This window comes from Pinus tabuliformis, chromosome 3_1, assembly GCF_031772625.1.
Source record: "Pinus tabuliformis cultivar Carrire ecotype Pingquan chromosome 3_1, CPIR1, whole genome shotgun sequence".
Taxonomy (NCBI): Eukaryota; Viridiplantae; Streptophyta; class Pinopsida; order Pinales; family Pinaceae; genus Pinus; species Pinus tabuliformis.
Genome location: NC_142301.1, coordinates 812,593,885 through 812,612,528, shown reverse-complemented (window position 1 = coordinate 812,612,528; position 18,644 = coordinate 812,593,885). Strand labels below are relative to the sequence as shown.

Genomic DNA, 18,644 nt, shown 5'->3' with positions numbered 1-18,644 from the left:
TTGATTTTGTTTAGGAAGGTCGGGGATTTTCTTGTGTAATGTACCTGACTGCGTATAAACTAAGTCAAGGTACTGAGCTTGAGAAATTACTTGCTCTTCAATGACGACTCCTGCCTTCGCTACATCCTCAGTGATTTTCGATAATAAAGATTTGACAAACCATTCCGCTAAGATTTGATCCGGGATAAAAACTTTCACTAAATGCCATCAATGTCTTCATTCATGAATGTGATCTGAAATGTAAGTGGACGTTGACTGTTTTAATGAAGTTAATAATTCTGTGCCATTGTCATATCTGACTGGAAACTGAAAATGAGTTAAAAACGAAGTACCTAACTAACTAAAGTTATAAAAAGTGGTTCGCGGTAACTCAATGTACCACTTGGCCACAAGACCAATTAGAGTGCGTTGAAAAAGCCTTAAACGGATTGAATCATCTGAAATGGAGTTAGACGCACAACAGAGGTGATAAGTCATCACATGGTTCGACGGGTCCTCTCCTAATTTTCCTTAAAACTTAGGAATATCACTAGGCAACTTATTTGGCATTGGCGGCCAAGACGGAAGATAGTTAATTGGATCATTCATAAGGCACGACAAGTCAGGCAAGTCCAAATTTGCAATGAACGGTAACTGAGGATTAGGGTCCCTGAAACCCTAGGTCATGAGACCAGCCCCAGGAGGAGGATATCCAAGATAACTAGGAATTGGAATTGCATTTGGGATATTATATCCTCCCAAAAAAACAGGATTAACCGGACCATACTGGGGTTGTTGAGGTTGTTGATATGTATATTCAGGGTACGGTTGATACTGATAGACTGGCTGCTACACAGTAGGATCGAATTGGTACTGTCCCTGGTACGGTTGATAAGTAAATTGAGGTTGACTTGTGACAACCGTACTTGGACCAGGTTTTCCTACAGGCATTTGAACCGAAGTCTGAATTGTGGATCCAGACTGAGGTAAAGATGCTTGAAGAGTTGGTATAGGAACACTAGAAACCGGAGCTGTAGATACTCTAGAAGTAGGTGGGGTAGATTGAACAGATGTTGCAGCAGTTGCAGCAGTCATTTGAGGCGGAGTTTGAGGCGAACTAGGCCCAAGCTGAGAAACTACAGAAGGTGCAGAAGTTAGTAGACTGGACAGGTTGCTGGGGTGAACCAGAAACCAAGGGTTGTCCAGATTGAGATGACAACTGCACATTCCGTTGCAAGATCTGTTGAGATTGAGATGGATCCCACACTAAGTTCATTCCAGGGTACGGACACACAGCAGGTTAAGCATATCGAGGACCATAACCGGGTTGAGGGTAGGGTTGATAATTCAAAGGTACATTTCCAGCTCCTTGGACAAATGATTGACTGGAAGGTGGTTGGAAACCTTGGGTTGGGTACTGACCTTGAGGTTGATAACCTTGAGGCATGTACTAATACTGGGGTTAACCTTGAGGTACATATTGATACTGGAGTTGACCTTGGGGTACATACTAAGTCTGGGGTTGACCTTGAGGAATGTATTGTCTCGTAGGTATGTACTGTCCTTGAGGTTGCCCCCCATGTGGTAATTGGGTACCTTGAGGTTGTCCCGAGGCGATAATTGAGGACCTTGAGGCTGCCCCCAGGCGGTAACTGGCCACCTTGAGGTTGCGGATTTGGAATATTACCTGACATCATAAAAATATCTTCTACACTCAACGGCTTAGTTCCGTTATTACCAGTTAATAACCCTTGTTCAATAGGTTGAGGAGATGCTCCCGAAAAAGTATCAGTAAGTGACTGATACCCAGAGGGAACATAAGGACCGCCATATAAAAAGGTTTCTGGAGATTGAGAAAACATGGACGACTGTCTCGACATATTTAACGGAGGATAATAACCCCTAGGTGTTGTGTGAAAAGGAATGCGAGGTGGTGAAAAACTTAGTCCCGGGTTTTCCAAAAAATTGGTCAATGAAAGATACCAAGCATCCCTCCTAGGTGGATTGTAAAATACTGATTCACACTCCCTAAGTTCTATAGCTGGTTGATTTTCAGGGATATGGATACCTTCTTCTAGAGTAACAAGTTCTTCAATAGCTATAAGTCCAGAAGGAAGATTTTGGGTAATGACTCTTTCTACCCTGGGTGAACTAGGACCACTAGAAGTTGGAGAGGCAAATCCTGATGTTGGAGTAGCAGCAAGTTCAGTTTCAGGTTCGGATATTTCGGGTTCCTCAGCTAAATCACTAGTAGAAGAAAAGCTACCAGTAACTTTGGAAAAAGAAACAAGCTTTAAAATATGCTCTGGTGCTTGAACTTGGTAATCAGGATGTACAACCAAAGAATACTCTCCTTCTTCAAGTGACCCAACTCTACTGTCACTAGGAGTTACAAGGGCTCATAGCCCTTCAAGCTGGCTCAGTGAAAACTCAGGAGGTTGTCCCCGAAGTCTACGGGACTTCCTTGGTAATTCAGCCACGATTAAATATTTTAACTACTTCACACACAAACAAAGAAAAATCTCAATGAAAACCACCTAAAGTCTCTAAAGAACCAAACAATTTTGAATCACACGCCTAAAGAATCTAGGAGATCAAACCACACACAAACAGTAACATTTCGTACCGAAAACACTAGTTGGTGATGAAATCCAACGTCGTAGAATTCAATATAGAAATGGCGGTTGGAACAGTTACCCCGGCAACCTGCTTAATGAATAGATTGGCACAAGTTTCTCCACTAAACCGTCTCGAGTGAAGAGAACCCCCCAGAAAATCCAAGTGAGTCTAGTCGACGTTTGCTCCAGGTACAGTGGGATCTTCCCTCCACCGTCACCTTAGGAAAGAATCCTATAGAATATGGTCACTATGGTTACCAATGGAAACAAATATACTTGGGGGAACAGTCTGTGATCCGATAGACATGCAAGGGTAGAGTAGCAAGCTCAATCCCCTTGAAGGTTCCTTGACATAATCCAAGGTTTACAAACAAGTGACCCCAGGCTCCTCGACAATGGTTAATCCAAGGTTTACCATTTTTAATATGTGTATATCTAGTATAGTTCCCAATGAGGAAGGATTGATTACCCCACTGGCTCGGACACGATCTCATGCTTGAATCCTATAAGAGGATTTTTACCTTTACTTGGATTTATATAGAGATAGCTTGTAGCAAAGGCTTACCAGACAACATACCATTGAAAAATGGAAACTATGAATGTAACCAAAGTTTGGATTATGAAAACACAACATTTAGATGTTGCACTTGTTTTCAAACAGGTCACCTACATTATTCATGTCCACGGGCCAAAAAACACCTGAACAAGAAAAAGGGGGGAGCTTGAAAAAAGAAAGGTTAGTAGCACACTGACTTTGCAAAATTAGAGCAGGATGTTGAGGAACATATCCCTTCTCAAGATATTAAGGATAATTAGAAAATGGAAAGTACTTACTATTCATAATAGATTTACCATGATGGGGAGAGGAGTCATGAAAGAATTCCTTCAACACAGATGGTAAGACAAGCAGATGGCGTTGCAGAAACAAAGAGAGCTCATGAATCGAGATATTTAGATTAAATCAAAGACCAACATCAAGTGGAGCCAGGTTTGGATCTTGCAATCATTCTGGTGGAATATTTAGGTGGTCACTAGCAGAAAGTGCATAGGAAGAAATGGAGAAATAGAATCTTCATGATTATTACAAGTGATTTTTTTTTCTAGTATATTTTGCCTCCAAAGATTTTGATCTTGGTTTTAGTTGGAAGGAATTCAGCCTCTAGAAAATGTAATTTAATTTCTTTATAATAAAATTACAATTTTTTCTTTGGAAAAAAAAAACATCTCAATCATTATTGTTAATCCCCTTTGCATTCTCTTAAATTCTTAGGATAAATATTGTTAATGTCTGTCATGGATGACATGTTAATTATGGTGTTTCCATACCTATCCTACACTATTAGATTAATTTTGTCTCTTAAATTTTATAGTCACACTAAGATTATCTGAAGAAAGCAAATAAGGATAAAAAATCACAAGGAGCCTATGTCCAACAACTAAAGAAAGTACTACATGCCTATGTCCATGTTTTAATGTTCTTCATAATAATATATTAACACATATTAATGAACTATTATACCAATTTTTCTATTTATTTTATTTGAGCTTTAATTAAAGGAAACTTATTCAAAACCAATCATAAATATAACTTTAATTCCTAATATAAGTTGTCTACTAATCAATAAACTTTTTTTAAAAATGGCTTTATCAATTTCTAAATTTTTTTCCTATTTTATAATTAAATGCTCACGAGATTCATAAAATTAAAATTATCATATTTTTTTAAACATCTCTCTTATATTACATGGTTGAGAGTCTCACTACAAAAATAATAAAAATAAAAATATCTTAACTAAATAATAATAATGATATAAATCACACACTAAGAAAAGTTGATTGAAAATGAGTTTTCAAAAATTTATGCAATGAAAAACTAAAAGTACATCTGGCTTGACTATATTTCTATTTATAGATGTAGTGTCATTTGTTAGAAATGTATTATCCAAACCCTTAATTATTTCCGCATTTATATATTTGGCATCTTTCCCTTTAAATGTCTATTATATTACATTCGTTGCGAACTCTTTAGAATCATTTCCGTGTTTATGAAGGTAGGATTTTTCCCTTGCAATGCTTGTTTTATTTCACTTGTTGCCAACACCTAAGAATCTCTTCAAACTCATGAGAAGGTCATTCAATCTTATCATTTTTTGAATATCAAATATGATTCCCAAGTCTGTCACAATGACTATGGTTACACAAGTTATTATTATTATTACTTAGAAGATCCCTTTACATTGTCTTGATCAATGCTATAAGAAATATGACATATTTCTATCCTCCAACAATGGCATAGTGGGAATTATAATATAGACTTTGTGTTCAAATGTGACATATCAACAATTTTGGTTCAAAGAACATCTAGCTAATGGCAGGTAAGAGTCCCCACTTGGTTGCACAGTTCCCACTTTTTCTGGAGTGTCATTTGCATCCATATAACTACACTCCCAAGAGCAACATTCTTCTTCTTCCAACCATCTGATGCAAGTTGGACTTTTGTGATACTGTTGTTATTCTACTTCACAAGAAAAGAGTTTTTCTGCTTCACGATATCTCATAATAGTTGTCTTGTAAGGTTTTCATCCTCTTTTCAAGCTATACAAGATAAAACCCTATCTATATCCCTTAATAAATAGGGAAAAAATTGAAAAAAAAGATAAGAATCTATCTATATCCCTCAATAAATAAGAAACAAATAGGGAAAAAATTGAAACAAAAATATGAAACCCTATCTATAACCCTCAAAAATAGGAAAAAAATCGAAACAAAAATAAAATTAACATGTATGAAATGAAAATGGAGAAGACTCGATGCCTTTTATCCAAGCAATCTGGTGCCTTGTTATGGCTCCCCATTGTGCCAAACAATCCCTCCGTGACTCCTTGGCAAGATTTGAGTATTGATTGTGGAGGGAAAGTAAAATATGTTGTTCTTGAAATGCCTATTGTTGAATAAATAGTCTATCCATTAACTTAATTCCATAATTCACACTCATTTCTGCTATCTCACTCTCTCAATATGAAGACACAGAAGGTAAATGGTTAAAATTAGTTTTTGAGGAGTTAAACTTCTAATTCTTTTGTTAACTATTAACTCAATATTAACTTGAAACTATTATTAACTATGAATTGTTTAGTAATTTGATGGCTCACTATTATTCAATCGTCTAACATTGAATTTGAAGCTGCATAGTGGTGCAAGGTAGCACATGGGGGAGTCTTTCTCAAAGGGATCACCTTATGACATAAATATAAAATTAACATAATATTATCATTTAATACAATATTATAATAAGACAAAAATAATCATAATTGTTTTTAATTTTACTAAAACTCCAAGGAAGCATCACACACAAAAAAACATCAAATCATTAGGGTGATAAAAACCATCCATTAAACCCCAATCCTGGGGAATGGAAACATGTCAGGGAAAAGAAAGGAAAGTGATTTTCATGATGAACTTGTACATCATCTTTTGCTTGGATTGGTTGACTCTCCATGTTTTCCTCTTTTTCATCATCTAAAAGTTGTGAATATGGAAACTGCGATCCTTTTTGTTTATAGACCTGCCTCTCTTTCTTTTTTGTGCTCATTTTTACCTGAGGACATGAGTTCTGTATGTGTTTGGTTTGAAAGCATGTTCTACACTTAAATATATTATTCTTATAATCTAATATTATGTCCAAAAAAAATTGTGTTTCAATTTAATGTGGCCACGTATCCCTTTACTAAAGTCTATCTCTACACATCTTCTAGAAAAATTAAAAGGACCTTTATCTATCCTTTCTCGGTCCATATTCTTAAATTTCCCAAGTGAGTTCCCAGTTTCTTCAAGGACTTTGTGGTGCCAGAAAAGAAGGGAAAGATTTAGATGTCTCACCCATACCAGCATTGTAGAAACCACCATAGTTGTCACAACGAATTATTGGAACCATGGAGTAATGTAAAGCCCAACATTACCCCAAAACCATGGGAATGCATCCATGGAAAAATGTCTTTTTTTTATTCAAATTGAACAATGAAAAATCCTTTAGAGCATAAATCAAAATCACAGTTTGTGTTCAGAGAGAAAAAATCGATTGTTGTAATGCATTCGATTTGGCCAAAATTCATTAAACATACAAATGAGAGCCTTAGATTTGAGGAGATTAAAGTGAGAGTTTACCTTGGGAAGATTTACTTCCATGGCTAGAACTTTTTCCACTTGTTCAACAATGTAGGGAGTAGGAATGTTTTGGATCTCTCAACTAGAAATGTTTTGGTGTTGTTCAGAAGGAAGAGGAACATTTCCTTTTGTTTCATACTTATAATAAAATGAACCATTTTGTGTCTTGAGACATGGGGATAATTCTAGTTGATGCCAACACATCTCCCTCTATCAAGAAGTACTTCATATATTTTATTTTATATTTTAACTTTCAATTACCTTTTTCATTGAAAATTGAATATTTTATTATATACAACATTAAACTATTTTCTTCTAAATTTTTCTAAATTTTTCTTTCTATATATATAGATATATATATAAAATTGATGTCGCTATAAATTACTCATAGATTTTCGATACTTAACATAGATCTTCAAATAGTTTATTTAAACCCCATATTGAAATATTTTTTTAAAGTATAAGATTTAAAAATCTTACCCATGTTTCTTTTTAATTCTAATTACTCTATCTATTTTTAAAGTTGATATTAAATTATATTATGTGATGTGTCCATTGACATATTTTATTTAAATTGGGTTGTAATATCAAGAACAACTTGAAAGGCCATGATACTGATATTTTATAATACTTTTAATTAATACTAACCAAACATGCATATTTATTTTCTATTTAGAAAATAATTTATTTTATTTTAAGATAAACACGTGTAAACTCCCTATTGAACATAGATGGAATCACACATCTTCATGATATTGAAATATAAAATGTACCTCTAAGTGCATCAATATTTTATTTTAAATTTAAGTTTAACTCTTAACTAATATATCTATAATTTGCACGTCCATTATTTTTAGTCATTTAATTAAACTTATACTTATTTTTCCATAATAAAATTTAAATTTAAATTTTAGTTTTAATTTTAATTTTACTAATAACTCTTGACTTCTATCTCTTTCATTTATACATATAATTATTTTTCTTATTTTTAAACAAATATTCATATTTTATTGGGTACACTAAAAACATTAAACACATACATTTCTTTATTAAAAAATTGAAGATTTTATGTCTAATTAAATTTGATATTGGCATTATTAAAATCACCAATATCAATACATTAATCATTATTTTTTAAAACTATATATTAATTTTGATATTGACATTATTAAACCACCAATATCAATACATTAATTATTATTTTTAAAAACTATATATTAATGATCAAATCAAGAGGTACTTATTTCATTATACGTCTTAAGTTGTTAAAATAAATTATAAAAAAAAAACATATAACGAGTATATGAGTTAGATATATATACATTTAAAAAACATGTAACAAGATCCTTAATTATATAGATTAATCTCTATTTAACCATGTAAATTTCTAATTTGGAAATAAGCTTGGTTATAATACCAGTGTAATACAAACCTTTTTTTAAAGTAAAATGTTCTTGATCCCTCTATTCCATGGTCCAACGTTGATATATATATACATATACATATACATATATGCTTCAAATTGCATTTTGAATACATAAATAGATTCAATGCCTGAATTGTATTTGTTGATGCATAAACTAGATCCCTTAAAAATCTCCTTGAGCACTTTGATTGCATAGACTATATACCTTAAACTTGCAATTACAACACAAAACTGACCAATTATGTTAAACATTCTAACCATATATTTTTCTCAATCACTTCATATGATATATAAATAACTTTTTTGAGTCATATATAATATATGCATAGTTGATAACTGGTTTATATAATATGGGGATATGTGTGTATAAGAAATTGATATTAAAACAGATTAGTTAAGATGCATATTCAAATAATTTATTTAAGTTTTATATTAAAATATTTTTAAACATATAATAATTATTCATCTTCCTTACATTCTAAAAGTGAAAATATCATTTTTTTAGTTTTAATTACTTTATTTCTCTTTAAATTTTAATGTATTGAGCGATATATCAAGAAACTAGTCCTTTTGCGGCTCTCCAAGTTGTAAGTCTGTCGATCCCTTCTGCGGCTTCTCTCACATGTTTGCGGCTTCTCTGTGTAAGATTGACCCTTCAGTTTCTAACTTACAATGCTATTCGAGTGGCATTTGAAAAGAAGATAGAGAAGCCATCAGATGCCAATGATATGCAAGTCTCCCAACTTCGTCTTGATCATTCTATCCAGCTAATGATCTGAATTTTCAATCCACGAAGGTTGGTAAGAAGCCTAAGGTTGTTAAGAACCCTAATACGTTTTTGATTGCTACTCTGTAATTTAATTATTTTTTTTGGGAAGTTTGAAATAGATCAGGGTCTACAGCTCGATTGGGCTCTCCAAGGTCTACGGCTCTCCAAGATCTTCCAAGTTAGATCTACGAGATCTAATAGGTCTGTGGCTCTCCATGTTAGATCTGTGGCTCTCCATCTCACAGGTCTGTCGATTTCTTCTGCGGCTCGATTGGGCCTTCTATGGTTATATCTGCCAGGTATGATTTAATAGGTCTATCGATTCCTCTGTGGCCCTTAGGTTTTATATTTCTCTAGATCTGTGGCTCTATTGAGATATAGAGCGGCTCTCCAAGTTGTAGATCTGTCGATTTTGTTGCTTCTCTTCGACAATCTTCTATACTCAGCAAGAGAGAATTCTCCAAATGGCTCCCAGCTTCGTGAAAATAGTTGCTAGCTCGGTTCCATCCGCCTCTAGGGGGCAAGCTCCTGCCCATATCGTCAGTGAAGCCCCAGCTCCCACTGTCTAGGTGGTCCAGGCCTCACTCGATGAGGCTTTGAAGTTCTCTGAAAGTGCCCTAATCTGCCAATTCAATGGTTTTTGGCTGCGGCTAAAAACTCTCCACAGTTGGATCTCGAAGGTATGGAAGCCTCTAATTCCTGATGCAATTAATATCTACCCCTGTGCTAGGGGTTTATTTATAGTAGACTTTGAAAACCCTAAAAGCAAACAATATATTCTAGATTCCAGCCCTTGGTTTTGGGAAAAATCAAGCCTATTCATGAGGCCATGGAACCCATCATTTGATCCCTCAACAACAGTGATAACCTCAGCACCAGTTTGGGTGAGATTGCCAAACCTACTATTGCATCTCTGGAATCTCTCTTCGCTAAAAGCCATTGGAAATGCAATTGGGAAATTTTACTGCAGGTGCCCAAAAACAGAGGAATATGCCAGAACCACCTATGCACGCATCTATCTAGAAATGGACTTTAGCGTCGGATTCCCAACTGAAATACACCTAACAAGTAAAGACTATGTGTGGAACCAGAAACTCGATTATGAAAGTGTCCTCTTCAGATATCGATCCTGCTTTGAGACGGGCCACCTAGCCAAAAATTGCCCAAAAGCCTCCCAGAAAAATTCTGCTAGAAAAAATCACCGCAGATCTACATGGTGGGAAAGAGCACAAAAGGAACACTACACTGTCATCAAAGAAGAATACTCTTGAGAAAACTCTCAATCACAAGAAATTGGGCAAGAAAGAAACAACTCTCAAGACAAGTAGGGGGAAAGCCCCACCCAACAACAAAAGAGTGAACTCGACAACCCCTCAAGTTATGAGGGTTCGAATACCGCACAAAATAAATCTCCATTTAATAGCAAAGTAGATCTCCTAGACCAAACTTCTTCTCCGACTATCTTCAAAAGGACGAACGCAATAGATCGCAAAGCTAAGACACTAATGTCCCAAGAATCAGAAGAGATGAAGGAGATGCAAGATAAAGAAAGTTGGAAGACTGTAGAGAAAGAAGGAAAGCTACAGCACCAATCTCGCCAAGAAGGACGAGGAGCCAGACAATTAGAAACTAAGAAAGAAAATTATGGGTCCGATAGACCAATTTGGTCTCAGTGGATGGTAACCATCATCATGATCATCATCATCATCATAAACTTGTGTTACGTAATAGGGATATCAAAATATTTATCTATGGCTAAGAAAGGGAGAAATATATTTACACATCTTATAACATCAATTTTTTTTTATTACGGTGGACATTGATTTTTGTTTTGTTTTGATTTTTTTAGGAATATATAAAAAAAATTTAAAAGGACACTTGTCAACTCCACTAGCATGGAGGAAATCACACATTGCTCTCATAATGAGCTATGCACCTCTCAGTGCAATCATGGGCAATACCATGGCTTAGTAATGTCACATGTCCAGAAAACCATAACTAGTGTTCATATAACAATTTTTTTAAATTAATCAATTTAATTAGAAAGAAAAAAAAGGGCATAACTAGTTTTAAGATAAATCTCAATATTTGATTTATGGCTACTAAAAACATTTTAGAATATTGTATGAAGGTTAAATCATTGTCATCCACTTAGTATTTTTTTATAATGAAATTAAAATTCCTATTGAAAAATAGACGCTCGTAACTGTATAATTAAAAAAAATCATAAAAAAAACTAAACTATAACTTTGTTTTAAATTATTATTATTTTTAATTATAAAGATAATTAATATATGAGTTAACCATAAAAACAAGTTAAAATATTGATAACCATAGAAATTAAATTCCAATTTATATCATGGAGATTCTTAATTTATAAATAGGTTTTGTTACAATATCATGGCTACTACCATGGCTTATCAATACTATATGTCCAAAATACCCATAACTTGTTCTCATGACCTTGTTTTTATTTGAGATGACATAACTATTTTAGAAATAAATCTCAACCTTTGATCTATGACTACTACTAAGAATATTTTAAAATATTCTTCCATGGTTAAATCCCTACCATCAACCTAATAACTATTAATAATTAAATTAAAATTCTAAAATCCTTATTCCAAAATAGACATGGCTATAGACCTAATAAAAAGGGATATGAAAACTTAATAAATCGAATTAATAAACAAATAATTATAAATAAAAATATCGGTATATATATATATATATATATATATATATATATATATATATATATATAGCTACAAATTAATATACATTTTATAATCATTCAATTCATATTTAAATTTAATTAATAAGCAAATACAACTTTATAACTCTAATAAACTTTTAGAATAGATATAATCAATATTATGCCTAGCATATTAAAAAATTATAAAACATGATAAAAAAATGTTTAATTAAAAATATTTTTTTTATATATAGATATGTGAAATTTATATAAATATAAATAAATTTATTTAAATAAATTTGTTAAATAACATATACTTATCTTAATTTTAAATTTACTAATATTTTTATAAATCAAATCTTTAAATATAAAAATAAAATAAAAAATAAAAAAAATTGCATTGAGACAAAAAAATTCACATCTCACATGATTTCTTTCATTATTTAATAAATCACAGATCAAAATAGTTATATATCTATCTTTTACAATTAAAAAAAAAAATTATACATCATTAGTTTTCAAAATTATATATTAACCTCTTTTATATATATATATATATAAACCTTACATAAAATTTGGAACAAAATTATCTCAATAATATGCCCTATCGTCGCCACTAACACATCAGTTATATTAGTTTGAAACGCCAGTGACACATCAATTATATTAGTTTGAAAAACCATATACTTATTGATGAAAAATTGAATTCCAGACTAACATTATTTCACTTTAGTGACATTACCGTTTCACTATAATGACATTACCGTCTATTATACGCCGAGACATCAATAATATTGCTTTGAACAAACATGTACTAATTATATAACTTATGAAAAAAAAATTCCATATCATTATAGTCATCACACGGAAGTAAAATATCAACGTAGAGGACACTGCACCTGCAACATCCTCAATAGCTATAATGCCTATGGGAGATGATAGGACCAAAGCGTGAATATGATTACCCTACAAGCTGACGATGATGCCACTAGAGCGTGAAGATGCCAACCCATTCACACTGGCGAGAGCAATACTACCACCTAACAGATTGTGATCACCCGTACCCTCTGTAAATAAAAAAGAATTGGCACACCAGAATGGTCTACCATCTTTATGCTAGCACCAAATGTAATCAACTCCTATGAATAGTCATAACAATACACTTCCTAGGATTGCAGTAGTGTTACAAAAACAAAAACCTTCTTCCACACATTAAGAGAGAAAATAATGGCGTCCATTAATAAAGTAATATAATGCCAACCGATAGAGGCTGATTTTCACCTCGGTTGCAGAGACCCTGACGTAGGATCAGCAGCAGCAGAATAGATATCGGAATTTGTTGTCGAAGAAGTTGCTGTGCCACTGCTTGATGTTCCCTCGGGGTTGTGAGGAACATGATGTTTAAGTTTGCGATGTGCGCCTCCTGAATCGAGATCTATAAAAGCAGGCCTTGTGGGCGAAGGAAGATCATGTTCTCGCTCATTTGTCAGCATCCACACCACACGAGACATTGAAGGCCTCAACGCTGCAGCTCCTTGTGTGCACAGAAGGCCAATTTTAATCACTTTAATCGCTTCCTCCACTGAATAGCTTCCCTCCAATGTGGCATCCTTAGCTTCTAAACCTCTGTCTGCTTTATAGAGTTTCCATGTCTGTTTGGCCAATATCAACAAAACACAAAATGTTAATGAGCAAAAATGACGTGCATACTTTGGAAATTTTCAGCCAGAAAGATGAAATCTATATGAGCCATATTCCTTCGATGAGGAACTCCGCGTCTGGAGCCAAACTCTGACTCTTTCTCCCGCTGATAATCTCAAGTAGAAGCACTCCAAAGCTGAATACATCTGCTTTCTCTGTCAGCTGTCCGCGTAAGGCGTACTCAGGAGCCATGTAACCTCAGCTCAATGTCAACAGCAAAAAATAAATCTCTACATCCGTCTAAATCATATGAAGCAGATTCAGAAGTATGAATTGTAATGGGTTTATTTATAGTTCAAATTATTTAATGATGACTATGCTCTGACCAGAGTGAATGTTGGAGAGTTCTTACAAAGTTCCTGCAACTGTAGTGCTAAGGTGGCTGATATCTTCTGCAAAGAGTTTCGCTAACCCAAAGTCTGCTATCTTCGGTCTGTAATTCTCGTCCAGTAAAATATTACTTGCTTTTATATCTCTGTGGACTATCCTAATTGCAGATTCCGCGTGAAGATAGGCTAGGCCGCGGGCAATTCCCACCATGATATCATACCTCGCTTTCCAATCAAGTAAATGACGTCTGGCTGTATCTACAATTAATAAATCAATAACATTGATTGATAAGAACATTAACCAACTACATTATACACAACCCTAAAAAGATGAGAAGAAAGAAAGGGAAAAAAGAGAACAAAACCCAATTAGAGTGAAGAAAGAGTAGAAACCGAATAGAAACTTGTCGAGACTACTGTTGGGGAGATATTGATAAACTAATAGCCTTTCCGAGGTATCAACAGAGCAACCAAGCAATTTGACTAGATTCCTGTGCTGCACACTTCATTCAGAAATTCAAGATCTCCTTGCCTTGAACTCATATCCAACCGTTTGATTGCAACCTCTCTTTCACCTGGAAGAACCCCCTGCACATCAAAGGTACCTTAATATTATTTATAATCTACCCTGGATGGTGTATCTAAATACTTCAATTTATTAAATGAAACACTGAGGTCACTTTGAAGACGGATCCAAAACCTCCCTGGCCAAGCTTGTTTTCTGGTTTGAAGTTAAAGGTAGCCTCTCTCAAAATATCATACTTGAAATTGAATTCCGAAGCAGCTATAATTGGGTTTAACATAATTGCTCCTTCCTCACCTGCCACACAATCTCAAACCGCACAATCTCAAACCGCCTGCTTATCTAGCCATATGCCAGTCCGTGAATTTATTTTTTTGTTTAATTTCTAACATTATAAATAGAAAATTTCAAGTTAATCCTTTAACATTTAGTATTTAGTGTTCCTCAAACTTTTTCGCATCATAAATAAAAATATACATAACTTGAAATAATAATATAAAAATAAAAAATATCCTCATCATTCTACAGAATGGGTTTGAAATATTGCTAAAGATCAACCCGCGTCTCATAAAATTGAATAAATCATAAGATTTATGTAAATTATAGTTTTATTCCACTTATTATGAATTAAAAAAATATTTGTGATAGAAGTACATTATGATAGATTTTTAATTTTAAAGAGATTTTGTTAAAATATCAAAGTATAATATTATAGCTTATTAATATTATAGCTTGTAATTGATTTTAAATGCCAGGATATATTACATTTTTTTAATAAATATAATTAAAAATAAAAAAATAAAAAAATAAAATTTTGAAAATAAATTTCAACTTTTCATTTATGTATGATACTAAGAATATCTTAAAATATTAAATAAAATATAAATATCTATTATTCACTATTGATAATTAAATTAAAATTCTTGAAACCCTATTCCAAAATATAGACACTTATATAAATAGATATTTATGGAGATGACATAATTAAAGCTAAAAAATTAAATGAATTCTAGAAACATTCTAAATATCATGGAATCAAATGGTTAGGAGAAAGGTCAAACTTTTCTCTGACCATCTAATTCTAAGATATTCCAACTATCTTTAATTTTTATAAATTCATAATCTAAATTCTAATTCTAAGATATTCCAACTATCTTTATTTTTTATAAATTCATAATCCAAAATCTGATTCTAAGATATTCCAACTATCTTTGATCTTTATGAATTCAAAGTAAACCAAGATTGTATAGAGAAAACCCTGATTTAAGTGAATGATTAATATTCTTCAAAAATATGCAAAAGATTTTCTAGTAAACCAAGATTGTGTGGAGAAAACCCTGATTTAAGTGAATGATTAATATTCTTGAAAAATATGCAAAAGATTTTAAAGTGATAGTAAACCAAGATTGTGGGGGAGAAAACCTTGATTTAAGTAAATGATTGATATTCTTGAAAAATATGCAAAAGATTTTAAAGTGATAGTAAACCAAGATTGTGAAGAGAAAATCCTCATTTAAGTGAATGATTAATATTCTTGAAAAATATGCAAAATATTTCAAATGATTGATATTCTTGAAAAATATGCCAAAGATTTTAAAGTGATAGTAAACCAAGATTGTGAGGAGAAAATCCTCATTTAAGTGAATGATTGATATTCTTGAAAAATATGCAAAAGCGAGGGGAAGGTTGGGAACGGAGCTTGTGAGAAGGGGGATGGACTTTAAGATAAATTTATTAAAACTGGAAGGGTTCAAAAATATGCAAAAAGCCAGGAAGAAGTACAAATGGCGGAGCTTGTCACAAGGGAGAATCGATGGAAGATAAATTTATTAAGACTTGAAGGGGTGAAGAGTAAAATTTTGTGGTGCAGAGTTCACTTATCAGCAACATTCGGATCGTAATAAGGGGATCAGGTTTTATCCAACGGTGTCCATAATTAATGTTTCGAGAAATTTGATTAATAGGAGTGTTTAAATATTTTTAAGTGGAAATGGAATAATTATTTAGAATTCTGGGGCATTCAAAATCGTGAAGCCTATTCACTATATAACCAGGTTTTTGAAAAATTTCCCAATTTTATCAATATCATGCTGAAATTCTCTTATTTTCCCAACAACCTACGGTTATCCAATTGTAAACAAAAGCAAAATTTGGTTCATAGTAGACTTGAAACGCAGCAATTTTTTATGGAATTGTAAACAAACCCTAAACCAGAGTTGGTCAACCACCATGGTGTGTGCTCGGGTGACCCGCGTGAAAGGTGTGGGAGATGGAGGCATGTGGAGGTTTGCCGTTACACCAAAACCCGCAGGTTGGTAAACATTACAAGCCAGTAACTAGGATCCCCAGGGTGGAAATTACAGATTCTATAGAGGTGCGGTGATTCTTCCAACACCCCCCCTCAAACGCAACTTGGGGGAATCGAACCTGGGTCCAAGCTCTGATACCATGTGGAGGTTTGCCGTTACACCAAAACCCGCAGGTATTGGTAAACATTACAAGCCAGTAACTAGGATCCCCAGGGTGGAAATTACGGATTCTATAGAGGTGCGGTGATTCTTCCAACACCCCCTCTCAAACGCAACTTGGGGGAATCGAACCTGGGTCCAAGCTCTGATACCATGTGGAGGTTTGCCGTTACACCAAAACCCGCAGGTTGGTAAACATTACAAGCCAGTAACTAGGATCCCCAGGGTGGAAATTACGGATTCTATAGAGGTGCGGTGATTCTTCCAACACCCCCCTCAAACGCAACTTGGGGGAATCGAACCTGGGTCCAAGCTCTGATACCATGTGGAGGTTTGCCGTTACACCAAAACCCGCAGGTGTTGGTACACATTACAAGCCAGTAACTAGGATTCCCAGGGTGGAAATTACGGATTCTATAGAGGTGCGGTGATTCTTCCAACACCCCCCCTCAAACGCAACTTGGGGGAATCGAACCTGGGTCCAAGCTCTGATACCATGTGGAGGTTTGCCGTTACACCAAAACCCGAAGGTATTGGTAAATATTACAAGCCAGTAACTAGGATCCCCAGGGTGGAAATTACGGATTCTATAGAGGTGCGGTGATTCTTCCAACAAGGCATCGGTAGAGGGAAAGGCTAGCGTTGGTCACTTTGAAAAGGTGGAGAATTGTGACACAACTGTGACGGCTACGCTACTTACAATCGCCCCAAACTAAATGGATTCATTGCGGAATCTTAAAACTGAATCATTTAACAATTTCGATACCTCTGATTCGAGAAAGCCGTTCCAGCAGAGCCAAAAATTTCCCCGCGCAAAATCCACTAGCCGAAATTAATACAATAGCCGCGACTACCGCGCCCAGAGTTTTAGCAAGTACATTATGTTTTTTTCCTTCTGCGATTTGCACAGGAAGTCTAAGTTACGGCGAATGATCTACTCCACCAAAAATATATAAACCCTTACTAAAGCAGTATATTCTTTGTCATGGTAAACTATGCGAAAGAAATACCGTATACTGTAGGAGTTTTACCTGGAGGAGGCGGCGGCGGGGATGGGGACGGATGTGGAGGGGCGACGGACGAATTGAAAAAAGAATACTCCTCGAAACGCAAATAACAATTCTTAGATCCGAATTGTGCTCCAATAGTCCCAGTAGAGCATGATTTTAGTGTTGAGAAGGCAGAAGTCAGGCAAGCCCCGCAGCTCTTTTGGGATAGATCTTTCCAACATTGGGCCATGGAGCTACCGTTTCTGTATTCGCCTCTCTCACAACCAAACCAAACGACAGCAGTCCCCGGATCAGCCGCTGAGAGGGGCTTACGCGTGAACAAATGGATCGCGAAAAGTAACATGGTACTGAATATTGATGCTTTCATGTTAATGGCAATCGTGGCGTCAGCGCACACTGGCATAAGATCAGGAGTTAAACCCTGTTTTGTTCATCTGAATCTATTTTCTGAAGAGCAGCTCAACCCATATATTATCTTCTGCAGCTAATGCCTCTGGCATTCATTATCCAAAGCCAGGTTGATTCTTAAACGTCTATTGACTTGACTTGACTTGACTTTGCGACTGCTCATGTCACCGGCATTTATTATCCAAAGACGTAGTAATTCGTGGAAGTCCATTAACTTGTGGGATACAGCCAGATTGATTCCTAAACGTGTATTGACTTGACTTTGCTGCAGCTAATGCCTCTGGCATTCATTATCCAAAGCCAGATTGATTCTTAAACGTCTATTGACTTGACTTGACTTTGCTGCTGCTCATGTCACTGGCATTTAGTATCCAAAGACGGATTAATTCGTGGAAGTCCATTAACTTGTGGGATATGTGTGATTCCTAAGCCGTGTGATTGTGATTATGGTAATATTGTTTATATAATTATGTGTTGGGAATTTTTTTTATATAATTAAATTTAAAATAAATAATAACAAAATAAATAAAATTAAATCAAAGGTTATTGAATTA

General features: G+C 34.5%; 1 pseudogene; it reads right to left on the bottom strand.

The window, feature by feature from the left end:
• Positions 1-12,517: 12,517 nt before the first annotated feature.
• Positions 12,518-18,085, bottom strand: LOC149189957 (cold-responsive protein kinase 1-like; annotated as a pseudogene).
• Positions 18,086-18,644: the final 559 nt, after the last annotated feature.